The sequence below is a fragment of the Cyanistes caeruleus genome, chromosome 1 (genome assembly GCF_971803275.1).
Source record: "Cyanistes caeruleus chromosome 1, bCyaCae1.hap1.1, whole genome shotgun sequence".
Classification (NCBI taxonomy): domain Eukaryota; kingdom Metazoa; phylum Chordata; class Aves; order Passeriformes; family Paridae; genus Cyanistes; species Cyanistes caeruleus.
In genome coordinates this window covers 5,458,584-5,481,883 of record NC_141701.1, presented here as the reverse complement: position 1 = coordinate 5,481,883, position 23,300 = coordinate 5,458,584, and the positions used below count along the sequence as shown (strand labels likewise).

Here is a 23,300-nt window from a genome sequence, read left to right as displayed (position 1 = left end):
AGAGGTAGAAGAATGAAGTTTCTGACAGGAACTGCCCAGGACATCAAGTAATTGAACAGAGATACAGGGATAATCACTGAAAAAGTAATTTACTAAGTTATTCAATTAATATTACGTTATTTATTAGTTACTGCTCAAGTATTTCTAAATACTGAGGATAGTTCATCAAAAGACATTAAAATCATGAGATGCATTGTTTCCTTGAGCAAAATACCCATTCTATATATTTTAACATCTTTATGCCAGCATTGTCACTGAACCTATATATCCTTTTGAAAATAAAAATATCTTCGGCTTTCAAACTACAGAACTCCTCACCTACGTGATTTTATACTTTCAATAGTATAAATTACAACTTTCAATAGTCTGAACTAGACTACAGATTTATTTTAGGGTTTTCAACATATGCTCTGACACACAATTAATTAAATCGATGTTTTTTGCTATTATCCTTGTACTGATGTGCTGGCAAGTAAAAGCAAAACTTTTAGCACTTAGGAGAATATACTGCTGGTACAAAGAGACATTTGCTGGGATTAAGAAATTATCTAATGTAAATTAAATGGCTTTTGAAGAGTTAGAGAATTTAGGTTTCTAGCAAAACATAAGGCTCAAGTTTTCTCTCTGGGACAGACATGTTCTAGATTACTAGATTTACTGCTGTATTATATTTTGACATATTTTGAAGGTCATCCTGCACCCAAAAAATGAATTATCTTATCTATGGGCTTAGAGTTTGGATTTATATCTTGAATTAAGTCATGGCTGATGGACACAGGTGCTGTGCTCCAGAATCCTGGTTCCCCAAAACCCAAACCAGGGTCCTCTTGGAGTGCACCATGGCTCCCTTGCTTTTTGCAACCTGGCTACTGAGAAATATAGGATACAACTCCATGACAATCATAAGATTTTAAATTTTTAGTAGTCAGAAAGGTGACATTTGAAGATTGCATTTAAACCTTAGATGTGCACAGAGACTGTAAGAGCAGAGTTGGGTATTTGGAGATTTTGTACTGACAATACAATGACTTGGATTTCTAAATAACCAAATTAAATTCACTGTCAAACAACTCCAGTATGAAAATGTTGAGATGTTTCCACGCAGTTCTGTGTGAAGAATCATAAAAACAACTTCACACACACCCCTCCAGCAGCACCTCAGCAGATGTTCAAGGGCCAGCTTGGATGGGGCTTTGAACAACCTGGTCTAGTGGAAGGTGTCCCTGTCCCTGGCAGGGGATTAGAATGAGATGAGCTTTTATGTCCCTTCCAACCCAAACCATTCTGTGATTCTGTTAAAGGAATCACAAAAAAGTGCTATTCCCTTACAATGCTGCAGGACTATCAGAAACCACTCACGGCGTGTGTAGATGGAACATCTCCACAGTCCATATCTTTAAAGTCCCATCTGGACAGTTTATTTCATCTTCATTTTTAGAGCAGCATAAAACCCTGTAAAAAGCAATGCCCAGAATGGAGGCCCTGAGGAAGCAGCACAAACTGCCTGTGGCTAGAACGACTCATTGTTTAGACTACGGAGGAAGGACAGAAATGGAAAGCCATAAAAGTGATCCATGAGACTGGGCCTCTGGAAAACAATGTGTTCCTACAGCAAATCAGGCTTTCATCTCACAAGATGGATTTCAGTATGTGCAAAGCCATTCTGAAAAAAATTGGCTATGCTACTGAGCAATCAAAGGGATTTTTTTGGGGTGCAGTTGCTCGTCATTTCTGTTCATTGTGCAGAGGGTGGAAGCACAAGCAGACCCTACCCCATTGCTGAGTGTCAGCTTTATTTTGGCAATCTCCCCATCAAACACTGATTGCCACATGAATGCACCTCACCAGGCCATGAGGCCAGAAAAGTGAAACCAGAGATTTTACAAATCCCTCACCCATTGTTAATGACCTCTCCTCTCCCCAAAGGACCCAATCCTCTATCAGAAAAAGGAGATCTAATATTACAGCAGACCTGAAGAATGAAAAATTCTCACTTGTTTTTATAATTTGTGACTTACAGATTAACATTTGGTTTACCAGGGGAAATGCAACACACTGGAGGATCTAGTTGTACATGCAAAACAATCTCCTATAATTTACAGTAAAAAATTTGCCTTCCTTACCTCAAAATGGTACCCATTATTAAAAAAAAAAAAAAGAGGGAGAAAAAAAAAGAGATAGTTTTATAATCTTTCTACCTGGAGATACCCAAAAACTCATTTAAATTACTGGAGTTATGTCCAGAATGCCAGGATACACAAAAGTTTGCAGAGCCCAGCTCAGAAATGAATAAGGAAGATTGCCGCAGTCCTCATTAACATGCTGCATTTCAGTTTGTGTCTTTCCCTTCGGGTAGTCACAGGCACAGCATTTTCTTCTGACTTCATTAATTTTTGCTGCTATCAGTTTTTGATTACTTTCCTCTCAGACATGCTCTTAAAGCAAACCAATACAGTCACATTCTAGCAAAAGCAGACCGACATCAAAGAAGCCTGTGTTTATGCCATAAATTCCACACAATCCAAAATTATCCCCTCAGTGACAGCACCAAATCATCACACAGGGAGACAGGAGTTTGTCAGGAGCACGAGATGTCACAGCAGGGTTTTAATTTGCCCACTGGAAAATCCATTCTCAAGTGTTTACAGAAAAGTGGAAAGATAATAGATGTGAGACACTGGAGACAGACTGTATCATCTTTTCATGAAATTCATTCATATTCCAGTTCCTCCTTGCATTTAAACTAAACAGTCTTGCAAACCTTTGCTGTGACAGCTGTCCCTGTTCACAGCAGTAGTTTCATGGATGTCTCACCCAAGTGGCCATGCCAGGCCATGTGTATTCAGAAGAGCAGATTATGCTCATCTTTGTCATCTCCCTGTTCTCTTTACTGTCAACAGCTGGAGTCTCCTTTCTGGTGTTTAGATGATAAATTCACTGTATCTTCTCTGCATGCCATGTCTACTGCAATAGACAGTACTGGGAGCTGTACAATAACACCAAAAAAAAAAACAAACCCAAAACAAAACCCCAAACTCAAAATATGTTCTCTAAGACTTGCACTATAGCCCATAATTACTGCTAGCACAGGACTACACACAAGTAATGTGTGTTAGACACTTTTCCACCATGTGTTTTAACAAAGTTCACATAGATACAGGAGAGTATTCCAAGAGAGAAACAAGTAAGTACAAAACTGACTTATTTAGGAAGGGAACAAATTCCCAGAGCACCAGGCAGAAGCTAGTTCATCCCCTGGGTGAATGAAGAGATGACTTCAGCTTCCTGAACTATGTAATTGTCTTTATTTGTCACTATAGAAGTCTTATTAAAATTCAATTCAAACTTCCATTAAAATTCAACCAATCATGACATCAAACACCACTGTCTGAATTTATACAGATGCCTAAAGGAAAGATAAATGCCAAAAAGCCTTATCTCCTTCAGTGTTAGACAACAGTCTGTCAGTCAGTTCACAAGTTTCTCTCAAAAGAAGTTCATCCCCTTGAAAAGGGCAGTTAAGTATGTGAAGGGAGCAGAGAATGAGAAACAACCCAATGTAAGAAGTTATAATAATTGACTGGGAAGTTCTGAAGAGAAAAAAAAACCAGATTCTTCTTGTTCCCTCCACTGACTAAGCAATAGAAATGCTGTCATAAATCACTGATGTAGCAGGGATTTACAGGAGGAATCCTTCCAGGTCAGACACTATCCCTGCAAAAGGGTAGAAAAAGGAGCAAATACTATCACAGTTCCTCCCCATCACTCACATTTCCACATCTTCTCCTTCAAAACTTCTTACCTCTTCAAGACAATGAAAAAAAAAACCAAAAAAACCCACCTGTGAACCTTCTGGAAATCCAAGAAGTTAACTTGTATATCTATATTGTTCCTCTATTTTATATTATATTAGGTATTCTATCATGCAGTTCCCCTCACCCATCCACAAAACACCACCGCAAAATCTAGCTGCTCTCTATAAAATATGCTTTTGGCTACTGTCTCTTGAAGAAGGTCCTGATGAAGACTAGAAGTTTAACAGACAGCATTGCAGAGGAACTGTAGAGCTATCAGGAAAAAAAGTCCATCCCTCAGCCTCTCAGAATACAGTTATACTGGATTTAAAGACAGCAAGGTCAGAGGCTTTAGCTGTACAGAGAAATTACTATATATTTTGCAAAATGAAACAGAATTCTGAGTAGTAAGAAGAGAAAGACAGGGCTAAAAATGCTTCTTTAATGTCAGCTACTGAGGGATGGTAATGAGCAGGTCTCTGAGCATGCTGAGACACAGATCTCCTTGCACAAAGTCCATCATTTGTAAATGTGCACCCATCAAACCTCCAGCACTGGGGAGCAGAGATCACTGTTTCCCTCAAGGCTGCCTTTGAAATGCCTCTTTCTACAAGCAGAAAAGAGCAGAAATATCATCAACTCTCTACAGTTTACAGACTTTCAGTATAAAAAGGATTGTTCTGGGACTTTTAACAAGACTCAGTATTTTTCAGACGCTTGAGGCCAATTGTCCAAGTAATGTCCACACAGAATAACCAGAAGTCCTGAAGAGATGGAGAGCTTGGAGAACTTCCAAAGACAAAACTGTTCTTCAAAATGGTGAGTAATCCAGAACCATATGGATTATGGGCTGGATTATCAGGACCCAAACATGTCCTGAAAGGGCCCACCATCATGGACAATTACCTTGTTACAGATTCATACTTAACTTAAAGGAAGGTGATGTAACCCAGGGAAAATGGGAAGAACAGGAGGGCTGAAGCTCCCTGAAAAACATGTCAACAAAAATATATCAATAATGTTTTAGTCTAGTGGAGGTACAAAAGCCTGAGATACAGTAAAGCTCTCAAAGTGCCCTTTTTATCCTGTGCATCCTTCAGGGTAAAGACTCCCTGCACGGTAATGGAAGGAGAGGCACGGCATAAGGAATTCCAAATGAGCTCCTGGATGGAGAGATTTGCTCTATAAATCCAGATCCTGCCACTCCCTTGTTCTGCCAGGACACCCAGAGCAAGGTGAGAAAGAATCTTTCAGCTTGGACATTTTCCAGTCAGTCTGAAGACATTGCAGAGCCAGATCTTTTTCCCTGCACATCCCAGGGCAGCCACATCTGGGGCTTTTTCTTCACCCACTCGACTGGGATTTAAGAAGCCCGAGTTGCCTTCCTAGAGCTGGATGCAAACAACAGACAGGATAAAACAGAGAGGCCAGCTTGTCCATGGAAAGAGTGCAGCCTGGCAGGGAGAAAACCTGGAGAGCCAATGCCCTGCCCTGCTGGGACAGGAAAACCCTTTGGCCAAGATGATAAAAGTAAATTAGAACCAAAAGGGCATTGCCTACTTCCTCCCTCAGCAGGACACCTTTCCACCACAGGCACAGAGTATTGGAAGATTATTTTGTCTTGCCACTGGAAGCCTCTACATCTTCAAGAGCCTGTGCACAGCCTGGCAAGCAGACCATGCAGACTCCTGACGTTACAGATTATTGGGTTTCCCACTGTTTGTTTTCCATCTCAGCCCTTCGTAATGCCATCAATTAAGGGCTAAATTTATAACTGGTGTGTTTTTTGTAAAAGAAATTTACTCAACACTTCTCACTTGTAATGTGATTATTTTTTCTTATGGTCTCCTAAAGTGTTTCATGAAATTAAAAATTGCAGCTAGCTCCAAGACAGGAAAGAAATACTGGAGCCTATTCTAAGCAGCATGGCATCAACCCCCAATTACCGTAAAAAACTATTTATTTAATATGTCAAGGCTAATTGTGGCAGCCTACCCAACACTTCCAAATAAATAATTAACAGCTGAATTTAGGAGCATGAGGTAATCAAGTTATCCATGGCATATGACATGTTAAAAAAATGTTTTGGTTTTATTTGAAAAGAGAGGAACCTTTGCATAAAGAGTATGCTATTTCTGAGTGTGAATGTATATGTATGAGACAGGAGAGGGGAAAGCTGGAGAAAGAGTCATTATTCACTTTTAGCCCTAATTCATAGAAATTCTGACAGAAAATTTATAGAGCAAGTAATCTGCTTTTCCTCTCCTCCTGGTAAACTAGAAGTTAGGAAACTAAGAGGAAAGTGGAAGAGTATGTCATAGTCTCTGTTTCTACTCTGATATGCATTTAGTTGCACCTAGGAATGTTTAAATCAGTCCCAGTGAGGTCCTATGTAGGAAATAGTATATAGTTAACTTTGAATTTCTCACAGCATCTATTCTTTTTCTGTGAAGTAACACCCTAGCTTATCCTCACACTCATTGGTTTATGATTTTGGATCAACAGATTAATTGGTTATTCTAACAATTCAATTTAATACAAGAAAAGTTAAGTGCTATTTTGATGTTCCAAGAAAGAAAATCACCTTCTCAAAATTCCAAAGTCACTACTTGGGGCAGTATTGATATTGAGACCCACTGTCCATCTGGATTACCAAAAATTACTTCTTTATGAGAAGTCACATTACTCAAAAACACAAATACAAAAGGCAGGGCAGGTTCATAAGACACTGCTGCTGTAGGTCGTCATTAAATGATGCTGTAAAAGGATGTACAAATCTGAGAGGGGCCAAAATACTGAACTTTGTAGTTTCACACACAAGTTCACAAGTCAAGCTTCCATTCTGTCATCTTTGTTAGAACTGGTGAACCTTTACCTTCCCCAAATACCAGCCACAAGCGTGGGGAAGACTCATTTTCTCTCTTCACTCTGGCAGAGAGCTGTGGTCAGGCTCTAGACATGTTTTTCAGTGTATTGCAGGGATTGTTCCAAGTTTCTACATAGGATTATTCCAGGTTTTGTACAGGTTCTCATTAAAGGGACCTGATATTTGTATCAGGATCATAAGAGACAAACACAGCACAGAACATGGATTATTATATGGAAATGTTCCCGTTCTTCTCACATGTACTGGAATCAAAAGTCTGTTTAAGTGCATCTGCTGGATAACATGAATCCTGGAGGTGTCCCAGGAAGCACCGAGTGACCCAAGTGAGGATATCCCCTCTTCAAGACTGCAAAAAACTGCTTCTCTCCAAGCCTTTTGTCCGATTTCCTTTTGGAATTCCTTGGGAAAAACATTCAGCACTACACTCTCAGTACTTTTAACAGATCAGTGCCAAGCCATTGCCCATTACTTCCTGTGTTCCCACTTTAATTAGATTTTTTTGTTCTTGTAATAGTAGAATACAGAACTGAATAAACTTGATTTTCCATCTAAGATTCTTTTTATGAATTACTTTGCGGGTTGGTTTATTTCAAACTATCACTCCACCACTGAAACCCTTTTATGCAATGCTGTTGCCTTAGGAGACCAAACACGTGGAACAGGCTACTCATTCAGGAGGTGACTTTGTGCCAGTGTGTGACACAACCAAGAAGGGACAAGATTTGCTTTTAATTTTTTTCTAACAAGAAGTTCATAACTGATGCTCTCCACATGAGCCAGTATTTGAAGAGCTGATCTTTCCACATTGAAGTGAACCCTTGATATTTTATATGTATAAGAATGTATTTTAACTATATATAATATAATAAATATCATATAAATATAATATTAAATATTATGCAAAATATAAGAAAATATAATATTATATAAATATAATAAAATATTTCAGCAACAGCAGATCAGGGATTTAAATTCATCAGAAATCATGGAGCCTTCCTAATGTGCCTCACTTAAAGAGAAGAATTCATAGAGTTTTTGTAAGTATTAGGTATAGTACTCCTTTACATTCCAGGTAGGTGTTGCCCCATCCTTGGAAGTGTTCCAGGCCAGGTTGGATGGGGCTTGGTGAAACCTTGTGTAGCAGAAGGTGTCCCTGCCCATGCCAGAGGGGTGGAATGAGATGATCCTTAAGGTCCCATCCAATCCAAACCATTTTATCTTTTTATCAAATCGGTAGCTTTTCCTTCTAATGCCACACTGCATTAAAAAATTGTGAAATACATAAACAGGCAATAAGCAGAAATAAATAATTTATTTTTGCATTTGCCATTGTAATATTATACCTATAACCACAATGCTGTTCTGATGTCAAAACAGAATGCAGGACAGTAGGGAGGCAGAAGAGAAGGGGGGAAAAAAACCCAGAACGTTGGTCCATTTTCAGTAACAGACTTTAAAAGCCTAATCTGTTAGTCTATCAGAAAGACTGCAAAAATTACTTGATTAGTGAGTATCTCTATGGAGAGTGAATTAAGAGCAATAAAAGGACTCTATAGTGGGAACCCTGTTACTAAAACTAAGGGCTGGAAGCTGGAGCAGAAATTGAAATTAGGCAGGGAACAGGAGGATTGCTCCTATCCTGACCTCTTTTTATGAAAACCAGGGCCCTTCTACAACCAAACCTAAGCTTCTGAGCACAATGTATTAGCAAGGAGGGCCAGATAAGCTCCCAGAACAAGGAGGAGATCAGAGTGAATGGCACCTTCTCACTGAAGATGTTTATAAAGCGCATGGAGTCAAGGAGATCCATTTGCAGTGGTTAGTGGGAAAGAAGGGAACGGCAGCAATAATCTGGGGCTTAGGATGGGATATAAGAAAGTTTCTTGTCAGAACTGCGGAAAGAATCTGCCAAAAAATGCATTCAGCAACTCTGAAGGACAAAGCTGGGAAGCCTGGGTGGGAGGATCAGGAATGAAGGATGTGAAGGGTGAATTCAAACTGCAGCTCCAGCAATTACTGAAGGGACACAAGCAAGGAATGACAAGAGCAGGACAGTTTCTCAAATCAGGGACTATGGGGAACGAGTCCCTCCCCTGAGACAGAGATTTAGTCCCTCATGGTTTTGCATATGTTCCTGCTCCTTAGTCACCTTCTGGAGGTGAGCAATGGGGGAGAGCAGGAGTCTGGGGTAACACATAAAGATGTCCATGGCAGCAGAGCAGACAGAGACAAAGCAATAAGCCTAAAACACAAATACAAATTATAGCTTTTCTAGATATCATAGATATAAAATAGATTATATCTGAGTTGTTTTTGGAGAAGCAGGGAGTGTCTGACATGGATCTAATTTTATTGGGTCAAAATAGCCATTAACAAAGAGTTCTCTACAGAAAAGGAGATAATTTCCAAAGATCTTCTTAAATACAATGCTTTATAAAGAGACATCAAGTCCATATTAACTTGTATTGAATGTAAAAGGGAGGAAAGATCCAGTCAGAGGTCTGCAAGAACTAGGAGTTTTTCCATCTTCTTTGAGTCAGAGCTTTTCATAAAACAGATTGACTGTTCACCCTCTCACATATTTACTCATTTGGCAGCCTGGTTTTCCCAGAAAGCTATCTCAATTCAACAATGCCTGTGGAGAAGAGACAAAACCTGGAAACGGGGAATAATGGATGGTTTGCTTGTATGGCAGTGTCAGAATGGAACGGCAAGGGCATCATCCAGATGTCCTCACAACAAATAGAAGAGCATAAAAATATTCATTACCAACTAAGAAAGAAGGCAGCATCAGAAAACAAATGGGAGCTAAAGGAAGCCAGGCTGAAGACAGAGGGGATGTGGAAGCAGGAATGGGAATATCTGAACTGGTGCTACAACACAAAGATGCCATCCCTCAGAAGTCAAAAGCAGCATGTTAATCTTTGTATAATGCAGGAGGCAGAAGCCAAAGCCAGTCTGCAACTCCTGTGAGCAGAACATGGGCCTGAAGGCATTTCTGCTGCTCCTGCCAAGTGGAACTTGAGGTGCAGCCTCTAATTCCATTTGTGTGTTGTGCCTCCTATATTGTTTTATGTCATTTAAATGACTACAGCCAGTGAGTCTCAGTTCAAGCTGGTCTGTGGACCAACAGATTTCACTAACAGCTGTTTCCTTCATTTTCCTTCTCCACATAAAATCACGTTGTGTGAAGTTACAGTTCCCTGTGCAACTCTGAAGAATTTCTGGGAGCAACTGAGCAGTGGCAGGGGTGAATAAGTTAACAAAGAAAACTTTCTCCAAATTTCTTCTTGGACAGTGAGCAGTACCCAAGAACACACATGGGAAGGACAGGACCATGAAGCTTCCTGAAGCTTCGTTGTGTGAACTGGAGATTGCCAGACCCTACGTCCCAGTCCACGTCACGGCCTAGTTCTGGAGTCCAGCTTGTCTGTGTGGATCTTATGGGAAGCTGTGTCAAAAACTGCTCTCCTAAAATCCAGGGCAGTGAAACTACCATTTTTCTCATCTCCTCAGGATCCTGAACTCCACCATCCCATGGTCACTGCAGCCAAGGCTTCCCTCGACTTTCACAGTTTTGACCAGTTCTTTGTTTAAAGGGTCAGGCCTAGGCAGACTGTGCCCACCCACCAGCTCCTCAATCACCTGTGTCTGGAAGCTGGCTCCAATGTACTCCAGGAACCTCTTGAATGACTTTTGTGCTGCTGTGATGTCCCTCCAGCAGTTTTTGGGATAGTTAAGGTCCCCTATTAGGACCAGTGCCAGTCCAGGTGAGTCTTCTTCCAGCTCCTCAGGGACACCCAGCACAGAATCTACCCTCTGAACCCAACCCATCAGCTCCCAGCTGTCCCATCAGCTGTTCACTTTTTACATCCTTCTGTCTAAGCATTTTGCACTACTTGCAGGTTTGTTTTCTGTTTGGTATTAAAACCAGAGAGTGACAAAGTGCTCTGGTTTATCTTTCCTGTTACCAACACTCCAGTGCTTTCCAGCTGCACTTGCAGGGATCTTGCTTAATCTACTTCAGTTCCACATGGAGAATAAAACTAGAAAAGGCTGCATAAAAAATATTGAGAAAATATTTAGAAAGGAATCACAGGTGGAAATTTTTCTTGGCCATTGGGATTGAGGAGTGTCCTTGACCCCACTAAAGTTCCTTTCTTTCTTCCAGGACCATTCACCATGAAATCAGAACATTTTTATATTTGCATCTCTGTAGCCAAAAGCATGCTCTTGAACTCTTTATTTTCCATTGCTTTGAGAAATTCTGCAAATAAAGTGTTGTTAAGCCCAGACACCTAGAGAATTAGCCAAATGTGCACAATCTACCTCCTACGTAAATGAAGACTCTTGAAGTCAATGCAGTTAAGACAGTGTAAGGTAAGATAAACAGGAGTAAAGTCTACAGCATTATTTTAAAAAGGAGAAAATACAAAAAACAGAAGTAAACAGACCACAGTCTTTCTGCTGGAAAGCACAACCACCTACATGAGGAAAAGTGGAGTAGGTGTGTGTTGGCCATTATTGATGTAATTAGGAACTGGTTTTAAAAAATATGTTTTTACAGAGGAGAAGTGACATAGTAAAAATGTGTGTCAGCAAGTTATGTCATTTTAATTACATAACTGAAAATTATGCCTACATACATGACATTTTTTCTGTAGATAAATCTCACAGGACACAGAAGATGAATATTACAGAATTTAATGTTGCTCTTAAGCCTGTAATTTCAACATTTGACATCCTGAAAGTTGCAAAAAGATCAGAGCTTTATTTGAAAGAAGACACTGCTGGACCTTGCTCACCTTTATTAAGATGTTTTCACCTAAACAAGGTAAACTGAATTAAATAAACCATTTCTTGCTCAGATAACTGAACATGAGGAAGACTAGGATGAGCCCTGGAAGTTTTGTACTGGCAGCAGAGAGCAGAGCTGGTGGGATGGAATGGGAAGGGCTGAGGGAGAGAAAGGTGAGATCAGTGGATGTTAACAGATGAGCTCTGGCTGCAGTGGCCGGCCGGCACTGAAGTGCAGGAGTAAAATATGACAAGAGTGGCCAATTAAAAGAGATGAAAAACTGCTGGAAAAAGAACCAGGCATTAATTTAAGAATTCTGACTGTGAAGTGAACATATTCCAAGCTAGGAATAAAACTGAGTTTGTGGATAATAAAAAACACTAAAAATCTTATTAAGCAGGAAGTCTAAAGAGGCTTTTCTCTCATTTTGTACCTAAGAGTCTGAAAATCATTGCATTATTAGATTAGCTTACAGAAAGGTAGTCATTCAATATCCCAATCTTATCCATGGGGAAAAATTTTTTTGAAGAAGAAGATTTATAAAAACCACTGATGCCAAGTGGTATAATTGGAGAAGAAGGATGGTTTAGCCCAGAGTTGGGATAACAAATGCTAGCCCAGGGAACTCAGACATTGAGTTCAATAGGAATTATAAAGCTTAATAAAAGGCAGTACTAGTCAGTTCTGGATCATTTTTTTCCCAGCATTGAGACAAGAAGTAGTTGCAAGTGATGGCTGCAATTGTTCATACTTGCTCAACAGTTTCTCTCTGGCCCTAATCAGAGTCAGAGGAAATGTCCATTCCTAAAATGAGCTCTCACTCCTCAGTCCAAGTGGGTCTGAAAGGCTGCATGGAAGGAAACAAATCAAGAAGGCAGTTCACAACTGCAAGATTTAGTCACATTGCCCTAGTCAAGGACTTGGGGGACCCAGGCTTCTTTTCTGCTCTGCCACAGTGTTCTTGCACACCTTGGGGCATGCCATGAATTCTCTCCCCTTGCTTCTCAGCTGCACAACAGAGATAAAAGTTCCTCCCTAATTTAGGAGAGTGCTGTCAGCCAAACAAAAAACAAACAGACATAAACACACTGTAAAAAGTCAAATCTTAAAATTAAAAATTCAGGAAAGGACTTGTATTCAAAACAATGTTAAAGTATCAGCTAAATATACAGGTTTATTTAAACCACTGAGGAATAATTTAAAATTTAAGGGCACTTCAGTTTCAGCACATTTTCATTCACTGTCCTAAACAACATTTCAAATACAGCCAAAGCATATTCATTAATTCCTAAAGATGCATATAAAATTCTGAAACTGTCAAAAGAAAAATTAGCTGAAAGGAGTCCAGGAATTGAACTTCCAAACTAGTCTGGCATAGTTAGCACAGCAGAAACAGGACCATACTGGGAGGTAAAAAGAACTTTCAATTTAATACAATTTTGTACCAAAATTCTCTAAACTATAAATCAATTTATCAGCTCAGTGTAATGCAAGCTACAGGCTTTGTCAAGTATTAATTATTTCTAAGTATTTAATACTTAAAGCAAACCAAGCGTAGTTTCAACCACTGTGACTCATTCAGATGAAACAGAAAAAATTAGGTTTTCCAAACCATCACTATATTATAACCAACCTCCTTTTTTTCAGGTGCTTAAGGATAGTCTCTGCAACCAGATATCAACATGGAGAGACAGTTAAATATTTTTCTATCTGCTCTTCACCACTGAAATTTAATCTCATATGCTACATGCCAGCCATGAAGGTATTAGAGAGCTTCATGTCCATCACTTTTTAATCATATGCCTGTTGTACTTTCAACCTCTTCTAGTGAAAAATGAAACAAACATTGGATTTATCTTTGCAGCATTTTGGAGTTCTTTTTGGTTATTTCCAATACATCAGCAAACAGGTTGTTTTTCTGATAGTCTCTATGATCTTAACAATTGTTTTATTCTTTCTAATGTTATGTTTTGGTTTTGGGTAGCAGCACCGTTTTCTAAAGCTCTTTGTAGCATCAGACATGAACAAAACAGGGAAAACCACGTGGACTTTAAGCTAGTAAAGAAGCCTTAACCAAACTGATAAACTGGCTTCAATCTGAAGGGTTCACAGATTTCTTTAACTGATTGTCACAGTAAGCTCTACCCAATATCCCACACACACCCAGCACCTACTAGCAGAGACATTTTACACTGCATTTGCAGAACAGTGTTTTTAATTGCCTAGAAAAGATGCAGATTCAAGCACAAGATGTCTGCACCAGTTTCAGTGGGGTGTTGTCTTGAAGACATTGGTACAAACCATTGATAAAGTCAGAGGACAGCTCTGTGTCCCCATTTATGATGCTGCATGGTTGGCACTGGCTGAACACGCTCCTGTAGTGTCAAGATATGGAACAATTCTGCATTTCTAGACTTTAAATGTAAAACATCCTTTTTTATCTAGATAAAAAACAGGGAAAAAGAGGAAAATATGCAGTTTCCGTCTGGTAATAAGATCCTTTTTAACCAAAACTAATATATTCCTAGTTGAGAAGTAATTACAAATTTTTTCCTGCTTCCAGTTTTATTTCAAGTTCCTCTCATTTCTCATTACCCAATCTTTGAAAATATTACACTTATTGTCATTGATACTTCTCTAGATGTTTTCTGTCAATTTCTGGTGAATTACCAGCACAATGAACAATTTCTCTGTACCATTTATATCACAGATCACAGAATGGTTTGGGTTGGAAGGAACCTCACAGATCATCCTGTTCCAACCATCCTTCCATGGGCAGGGACACTTTCCACTAGACCAGGGTGGTCAGAGACTCTTTATTATAATCACAATTATATTTTAAAGGAAGCATAGAATCCACACACTGAATAACTTCACAGTGCAGAAAATATTGAGGTTTTTTTCTGGTTGCTTTTTATACGCTGCAAAAGGTTGATTTGCCTCTGCTGTGTCATTCTCATCAATTTGCCTTCCAGGTTTTCCCATTTATTAACAAAAAGTCTGAACCACCTGAATGTGAATAGTCAGCATCCCTACAAGAGATTTTGTAGGGATCCACCAAGTCTCCATTCCTAAGCCGCAGGATTTCACAGCATTTTTTCCAGAGATAATGAAAGTTACAAAATGAATTTTAATGTACTATCTTGGGATAAGTGGGAAACATTCTGGCACCCCCTAAAAATACATTTTTGAATCAAGAATGGTAATGTCCTGGTAACAGCAGCTCTAAAACATTTTCCCACATGAATCTCCAAAATTACTAATCTTCTTGCATCCGTATGTTTATGTCTCTGTAATGCCTATGTTGCATCCTTTGTTATGTTTATATTCCTTGCAGACATTGATGGAGACCATAACCATTTCAGTTATAAAGTAAGGAGTTATTTTCCATTAAGAGTTTTAAAGTTGAAAAAGTTGTTGAGAGCCTTGGATCCTCTTCTGGCCCCAGCAGCTCTTGTGTTTCTACATTTTGCTTCAAATGTGTAGCCTAACATTGAACCCTAAGCTGATCAGAGATGTAAATCAACATATGCTCTTGAAATTCTCTTAAATTCACACAAGTCTTCATTCAAAATTAGAGAAAAATATCCTAGCACTGATTGCAAGCAACTTCATGATGTGGTCAATTGGCCCAATAGTGCACCTCAAGGCATTCTATCAAGAGAACATTTCTTCCATAATTTTATTTCTGTGACTACCAAGGCTGCTCCAAGCTGTTCTGAGTGATTATCTAGCACTCATTTTCACTTTCTTAATAATAAGTTGACAGCATGCAGCAGACAAATTGATTCACACAGCCACAAAACTGATAAATTTTGAACTGGAAGGAGATCGCTGTTGCCACGCAAGTCAGCAGGAATCCTGAGCTTGCTTGCTTTCCTCCTCCTCTCTTTTCCACAAGCTCAGGCAGAAGGGAATTTGTCAAGAAAACTTTGGGAGGGATAAGAATAATTAGCAGGGGCAAAAAATCCTTTCACAGAACAAATCAAAGACCAACTGTGTATGTATATATGTATGCAGGGAAGAAAAAGGCTGCTAAAAGCTTTATCATCCTCTCTTAAGGACCACAGCTGTAGTGTGTCCATTCAGAAGGGAAAAGGACACTGGTCACAAGGTCTCAGCAGTGGCAGGAGTGGGAATAAAGAAGAACAGCTGTCAGGCACCTCCAAACCTCCCTCAGGTGCTTCCTCACACATAATCAGTCTCAGGAAAGGAAGTTCAGGAGTCCTGTCAGCTTCACATAAATGTGCTTTTCCCCATAGATTCCAGATCTAAGACAATGAAAGAAAAGTAAGGAGACCTCAACCAAATGTGCTCATATGTAAAATAATAAAAATTAACATGGAGCCATGGTAGGTCCCACATCTGTATTTTGAGCCAGGCCATTAACTGGGGCCTATGAAAAGCTTCAATGTCCATCAAGATTCAGAGCATTACAAGAAATCTTAATTTTTCTGACTCCTGAGGGACTTAACTTTGCCATTCAGTCTTACCTTTCATGGCCTAACCCTCTTTCAGCGGCATTTTCAGAAATCACAGAGCCACACACTGGCTCCAGCAGCAAACTGGCTTTGAGGCATCTCATAACCAACATGTTTTGATGATGAATCAAAGAAAAGCCAACTGAGAACCTCACTGCTGAGATTTATAGCCACACAAATCACAGCCTCACCTTGAAACTTTTTTGAATAAAGAAACTGAAATTTTCCTTTCAGCTGCAGAAGCTGATATGGTCACATTACAGCTGAGAATCCTGTGCCCCACTTTAGAGAATAAAGGCTGTTTTTAACCAAAATGCAGCTTTAGACTACTGTGGTAATTTTAAAGACTAAGAAAAACTACCAAAGGGAATTCCCAAGCAGTAATGCAATTTAGTAGGCTAATACTCACTTGTACTTTGAAAGAAAGCCATTAAATTATGTCAGCATAAAATATGCTGAAGAAATATTTGTAGTCTATGTACACAAACAACCGACACAAACATATTTAAGGAAAGCTGCTACCCGAAGAGACAGTGCTAGGGTTTAATTTCAAACAAAATCAATTTTAGGTACATGATGTGCCCATACAAAGGCAGAGGATTTGGTAGTGAGAACAGAAGGCAAGGTACTGGGAAGAAACTATTCAGTGTAAGGGTGCTGAGGCCCTGGCTCAGGCTGCCCAGAGAAGCTGTGGCTGCCTCTGGATCCCTGGAAGTGTTCAAGGCCAGCTGGACGGGGCTTGGAGCAACCTGGGATAGTGGAAAGTTGGGTGGGGGTGGTGGAACTGGATGATCTTTGTGATCCCTTCCAACCCAAATCATTCTGTGAATCTTTTTGTAGTCACTCCCAAGCAGCTGATGTTCCTAAGGAGTCCATCCATATCTTCTAATACTTCCCTCACCTCTCAGACTTGAAGTGATTAACTGCTTTCTAATTAAATCAGGATGTTATTTTTCCCCTCTGATTTAAATATTTGGTTAAATACTTCTAATTAAGACAGGATATTACTTATATGAGAAGTCTGATACTTCATTAATGATGCAAAGCAGAGAGTTGCATTTCTTTCCTATGGAACAGTCTCAGATCACACGATTTTCAGAATTACAACATAAAACCTGAAAGCCTGAGACTTATTCTCTCCCTTGTTGACCTTAATAAATGAAATCTAAGAATTTCATAACTTGGTGTCTGGAGTGAGGGAGCCTTTCTTCTTCAGAATGCTTCCTCTACAGATTACTTTTTCAAGGAAAAGCTGAAACAATTTTTGAAACTGTGATGGGTAAATTTTCCAGAAATCAAGCTGCACTGAAAACAGCAATGAAAATTGACATTTGACGACAGTATTACATTATTTAGTGCTGACATTAAACAAGTAATATCTTTTGCTGCCACTGCAAAGCTTTATATTGCATCTATCAAGCACTTTTCAGGTTTCCAATGCAGTCAAAATGCTAATCAAGTTAAATAGTTACTGGGCACATCCTGATTTAACGTTTGCTTTGATTTCAGTACTGGCAAACTTCATATTTCTTTATTAGGCTTGAAGTTCAAAATACTGTGTGGTGTCAGAGAGGAGGACAACAGCCATAAGAACCCAGTTATCAGAAAAATGAAGTATCAGCAATCAAGGGTCTAAAAATCAGCCTATTTAGACCCAAGCTGAACAAAAAAAACAGATAAGAGGTAGAGAGATGAATGTTAAGCCACACAGATTTCCCATCTGCAAGATTAAATAAAGATAATGAAGTAAAGATTCTTTTTCCTTCTGCACTAAGTCAGCCTCTAATCTCTGAATACTAGAATACTATCATTATTATGCTGCATTAATATGCAATACAATACTTTTACACAATTTTGAGCACTCTGCAGGAGTCTGGTGGTAAATATTTCATTTTACAGAAGGCAACACTGTGAAAGGGATGGCAAGTAGCACGCTCTGGACCACACAATAAGACAGAAGCATCTATTAAGGTAATTGCTTCATCCTCAGGATATTACAGGATGCTAATATTTCCAAATGAAAATTCAACTCAAATGTCTCAGCCCAAACACAGCATGAAAACACAGTGTACAGCCCTAGCTCCTGGACAAACATCACAAACAGCATTTTGCTTAGATACATGGAGAAACCACAAAGAGTCTGGAGTGGTCAGCAGTGCCTGCCTAGTGAATCATCCCATTTCTGCAGGCTCTCAAGCTACAACAGCAAGAGCCTGAACCACCTGTTTGCAGTATAATGAGCTATTAGCACCTTTGCTTCAGCAATTCACTGATAAGAAGTGTCCCAGCACAGCTCTTTTGGGGCTGTAAATGAAATTCCTGCAGTTGACAGATGCTATCACGACAGGGCTGTCTGCTCCCGCTGGCAAATATTTTGTTGCCCTGATTATTAAACTCTATAAACTCCACTGGGAAGAGTCAGGGCCATCTAAGCAATTCTAAAAGGATCAAAATCTATTTTACAGCTGATTTATGTGTTCCCTGTTAAGAAGTAACACCGTGCTTTTAACTGCAGCTGCTTGCTTGTTGATCTCACCACACTCAAGGTGTGGGTGTAAGAGTCAGAGCATTGGTGGGAGGAGGACATTGCACTTGGTCTGAGCATCCTTTTCGTTTTGTTTTTTTTTTAATCAATAGAATCACAGAATCATTAAGGTTGAAAAAGGCCTCCAAGATCATCGAGTCCAACTTTTGACCAAACACAACCATGTCAACTAAACCACAGTACTGAGTGCCACGTCCAGTTGCTCCTTGAACAGCTCCAGGGACAGTGATGCCACCACCTCCCTGGGCAGAACCTTCCATGCCTGACAAACCTTTCTGTGAACAAATTCTTCTCAATTTCCAATCTGAATCTCCCCTGGTGCAGCTTGAGGTCATTTTCTCTTGTCCTGTTGCTGATTGCCTGGGAGAAGAGGCTGATCCCAACCTGGCTACACCCTCCTGCCAGGGAGTTGTCAATGAGATCTCCAATGTTCATATAAAGAAAAGAGTCAAATACTGAACACAAGTGTGTCTAAACATTTGACATATTCTGACATAGAAAGTATTGCCAGTAGTTTCTTCAGTAGTTTCTTCCAATAAGAAAAGGCAGCAATAAGGCAAAGACATACTAATTAAGGTATTTAATGAAAATGAAGAAGGGGAAATGTTACTACAGAGCACCTCTCACTGCCACAGGGCAATCCACTGTCCAGCCACAAGAAAGAAGGAAATAAAATCTCAGTATTGCCCAGAGGATGAAGATATGGCTCTGTTTGAGGATGGGATAAAAGAAAAGTCATATTTTGGGGAAAGGAGGAGAAGGGAGACAAAATCCACCCTGAAGCAGGAAAAGGAGGTGCCACTTAAAACCTATTAGAAATAGTGAAAAACAGCCACTGTAAAAATTTATCTGACTTTTGGCTTGGAAGGGGAGCTTCCAAGTGATCTTACAATAGTTGAGAAACACATGCCTATATTTGATAAGATAAAAAATTGGAGTCCAAGTGATTAAACTGATTTGCCTCAAGCCATTTTGAAGTTTCACAACACATCTGGGTGTCCACACAGAGACCTCTACCAAAAGCCAACCTCTGCAAGGGGAACTTCTCTGGCTGTCAGACTTGCTGTGCAAGATCAAAGTAGCAACACAAACTTTTTGTGATCCTCATCCAGATCATTGCACTACCCAACAGAAAAACTCTCCCTGTGAAAGGACTGGCACCTTCACTTGTATTTTTTGGAGCTGATCTGCACTCTGCTGATCATCTCACTTTTTCTTCAGCAGGAAAAAGCAATGAAAAGAAAATGCAAAGAATTTGTAAGTTTTATGTCAATATTTTTTTCTATTCCTTTCAATGAAATTATGATTTTGTCCAGGACCCAACTCCTAAATATTATACTCAAGATAACCTCTAAATTTTTCCTGGAATATGTGAGATCAAACATTAGTGCTTATAAAATAAAACATACCAAATACAAGACCAAGGACCAAAAAAATCCTCCTCTTTTACCAGTTCCATTCTCATCTTTCATAGATATAAATAGAGAAGAGATAGATGTTCTCTCAGATAAAAAACAAAATACAAACCAAAACCAAAGAATAAGGTATTTTTATGATATATTTTAGAAATAATTGAAAATTGCAAATCAGTGGTTCATTTTTTAATTGTATATCTTTTCCTGATATTTTGAGAATACATTAGCTCAGCAGTATCTGTAGTTTACAGTAGCAATTAGCATCCTGGGGAGTCAGCCGCAAATAACAAATTCATAAACAAAGTAGAATTAATCAAGGGAAAAATTAAAAATAAGGAGGAGCTTGCATAATCTTAGAATGACAGAACAGCCAAGAGAAGCCCTTGCTCCAGGCAAGGATTAGTCTGTCAAAATTATGGTCAAATATTTAAACACGCTTCTTTTTCCTTAATGGTTTCTGAAGTTAATGCAAGGTAATTATATAATTAAATAATAACTATATTATGGGCTGTATAACAATTAAATTCAAACTATAATCACCTTGCTAAACTTCAAGATGTCCTTGCAAGTTTTTTATTTCAGTAAGAGAAGGTACAGGGGAGACGCTCTTACGCTTCAGTGCACGGGCAGACAAAATAATGGACAACATGAATGAAATCCCAAAGCTAACCTGTTCTTAAATGTAAAGATGTGGAAGAAATGTCTCCTGCCATTACATGATTAGATTATCAAACCAACAGCAAATAGAAATCAGCCCATCCATTATTTTATATACACAAGATGGAAAGGGGTGCTGCATGGGAAGAGCACAGAGCTGCAGTCTCACCTGAAACCTGCCCTTCATTAAAGGGAACACCAGGCTTTGGTTTAGCCAGGCTTTTCTCAGGCAGTGCCTCTCTCACTGTCATGTGCTGGGTGTCAGGCTACAGCAACAGAAATAAATCCCACATGCATTTCTTCAACTGGAGTGAGGAAAGAGGATGGACAGAGAGAAGGCAAAGAGGTCACTTGTCTCATTTACCTTTCCTTACAGTTAACTCACAACACAAACTAGAGCCACAATTCTGAAATCTCAGTCATGCTGCTGCAGGAAGTGACCACACACTTCACAGTCTGCTAAAATTATCTGCCAAATCAGGCCAAGACCACTGGCCAGCCCCTTACCTGTCTCTGAGCTGGAATCTGAGACTGGGCTGCAATGCATTTCCACTGATTCTTCTATTTCAACTATTCATATTATCAGGGCTATAACTTCACTGGCAATATGTTGGGTTATTTTTATTGTTCCCAATCCATGACAGTCTGGAAAAAGCACTCCTTAAGGACAATATTTTTAAAACAGTTGAGCATGAAGCAGAGCAGAGGTGGGGCTACACCACTTCTGACCAGAGCACAATTTCCCCAAGAACACCAAGCTCAGAGATGTTTTACCAGCAGCACACAACTTGTAGTTCAGGGTTTTTTTGTGAAGCTTACCCATACTTTGTGCAACAGTACTTTAATAAGCATATTTATAAGGAGAAAACCACTTGGAAGAAGAGTCCATGCAGTCTGCTGGAAGGCTTGTTGTGGTAAATCTAATTTACCTAGAACTGCTGAAGTACTGACAAAGACAGAAACTTTTAAAAATAGAAAGCAAACCAAAGTCAGAAAGAATAAAGAAAGAACAGAGATAGAATCATCTAACTTATCAAAAAGGCAGGAAACCTTTTCTGTCTTGGACACACTTTACTTGAGTACCTTGCAAACTTACAAGAAAACAAGTTACATCCTTAAACAGCAACAAGATGAGGCTGTTACTGAAGTGCTATGATTTGTTTTGCATCTCTATTTAAAATAGTTTCCCTTTAGAACATCCTATTGAAAGGCAGAGAAGGGCTCTGAAGTGCTATTTTCCTTACATTTGTGAGAAAAAGCCTTTGTACTTAATATTGTTTGAGACCCACAGTATTTTAGGATTGCAAAGCCCGCTTAGATTGCCCATCTAGTACATGAAAGCCCTTGAGAATAATTTCACAACAGCAGAATTAATACAGTCTTAAAAGAGAAAAATCAATGCAGCATTTGCACTTCTTTTTTTCTTTTTTTTTTTTTATTTTCCCCCATGAGCACCAAAACATTCACTAATTAGAGTTCATAACACTGCTCCTGGCTGGGTAACAATTATCACTTCCATTTTACAGGTTGCTAATGAAGGAGTTTTGCTCAATTAGAAGTGAAAGGATCAATATCAGGCCACACCACATCACAAAAGGACAGAGGCCACTGCAACCTGAAGTGCCTCAATCCACTGGGTGACAAGATAAGGTGCAATTAGTTATGCTTTTTCTCTGATCAAAGAGAGAAATTTCTAATGGACTGCCCTGCTCTGGCACAATGTGCCACTATCTTGCCTCTTTGTAAAAGCAAAATTACAGTGAAAAGAAACAATTTTCTACAAAGCAAGTCCTAAACACAACAGTGCAGAAGCTATTTTGGCAGCTAATGCACAGTGTTTCGTGCTGCCTTTATTCTTAAGGCAAAGGGTACACATTTCATCAGCTGCAAGCTGAGAAGTGGATCTGTACACAAAATGAAGATATCCCATGCCTTAACAGAAAGGAAAGCAGATGACTCACTTTAAATTATAATCAATGGGAACAATAATCCTACAGCTAAGTCTTGATATTTCTCAAGTACTTTCATAAATTTTCAGAAGGGGCATTTCTACCACTTAAACTAATACAAAGCAAGGGATCAATATTACAAGAGTTTCTGTGTTGCACCAGAGAGATTTGAAAAAATTCAACTTGCTTCTGTGCTTCAGCTCTTCCTGTCTAAATTCTCTCTGTTCTCACTGTCCTTCAGCAACACACAGTAATTAAATGAACAAGCTCAAATTTTTCTAAATATTTGCACCATTTTATGCAAGGTATGTATCTCAAAAGTATTTCAAGGATATTTATGAGCTCAAACAAAACTGATGAAGGGCTATAAATCCCTGCTAGCCATGAGGAGCTATTTTAATTTCCCAGAGCCTTGCACTGACCAGGCCTGGCTTGCCAGGGAAACTCAGTACTGGGCAGGTGTTTCAATTCTTGGCTACAAAAATACTTCATCTTCCTTCTCCTCCCATTTCTTTCAGTCTATGGCCTTCACTATAAATCTCTGCAAGGTCTTCAGAAAGCAAAGCTGGTCTGAGAGTCCAACTGAAAGCCTGAAACACTGTGGAATATCCTGTCCCTGGAAGCAGAGTAAAACCCCCTGTACATTGTTACAACAACCACAGACTGCTCCACTCGGTGTGTCTCGCTCAGCACTTGGGACAAGACCCAAAAAGGCAGCTGGGATGTGCTGGCTGTAGCAGAGAGGTTGTCAGTGCTGTCAGCTCTGGAGTCCGT

At 39.4% G+C, this 23,300-nt stretch overlaps 1 protein-coding gene across 13 annotated transcripts in view; it reads right to left on the bottom strand.

Annotated features, from left to right (window-relative positions):
* The window catches only part of TRAPPC9 (trafficking protein particle complex subunit 9), a 448,540-nt gene that overhangs the window by 67,039 nt on the left and 358,201 nt on the right, over positions 1-23,300 (bottom strand). The gene's annotated exons all lie outside the window — the stretch shown is intronic.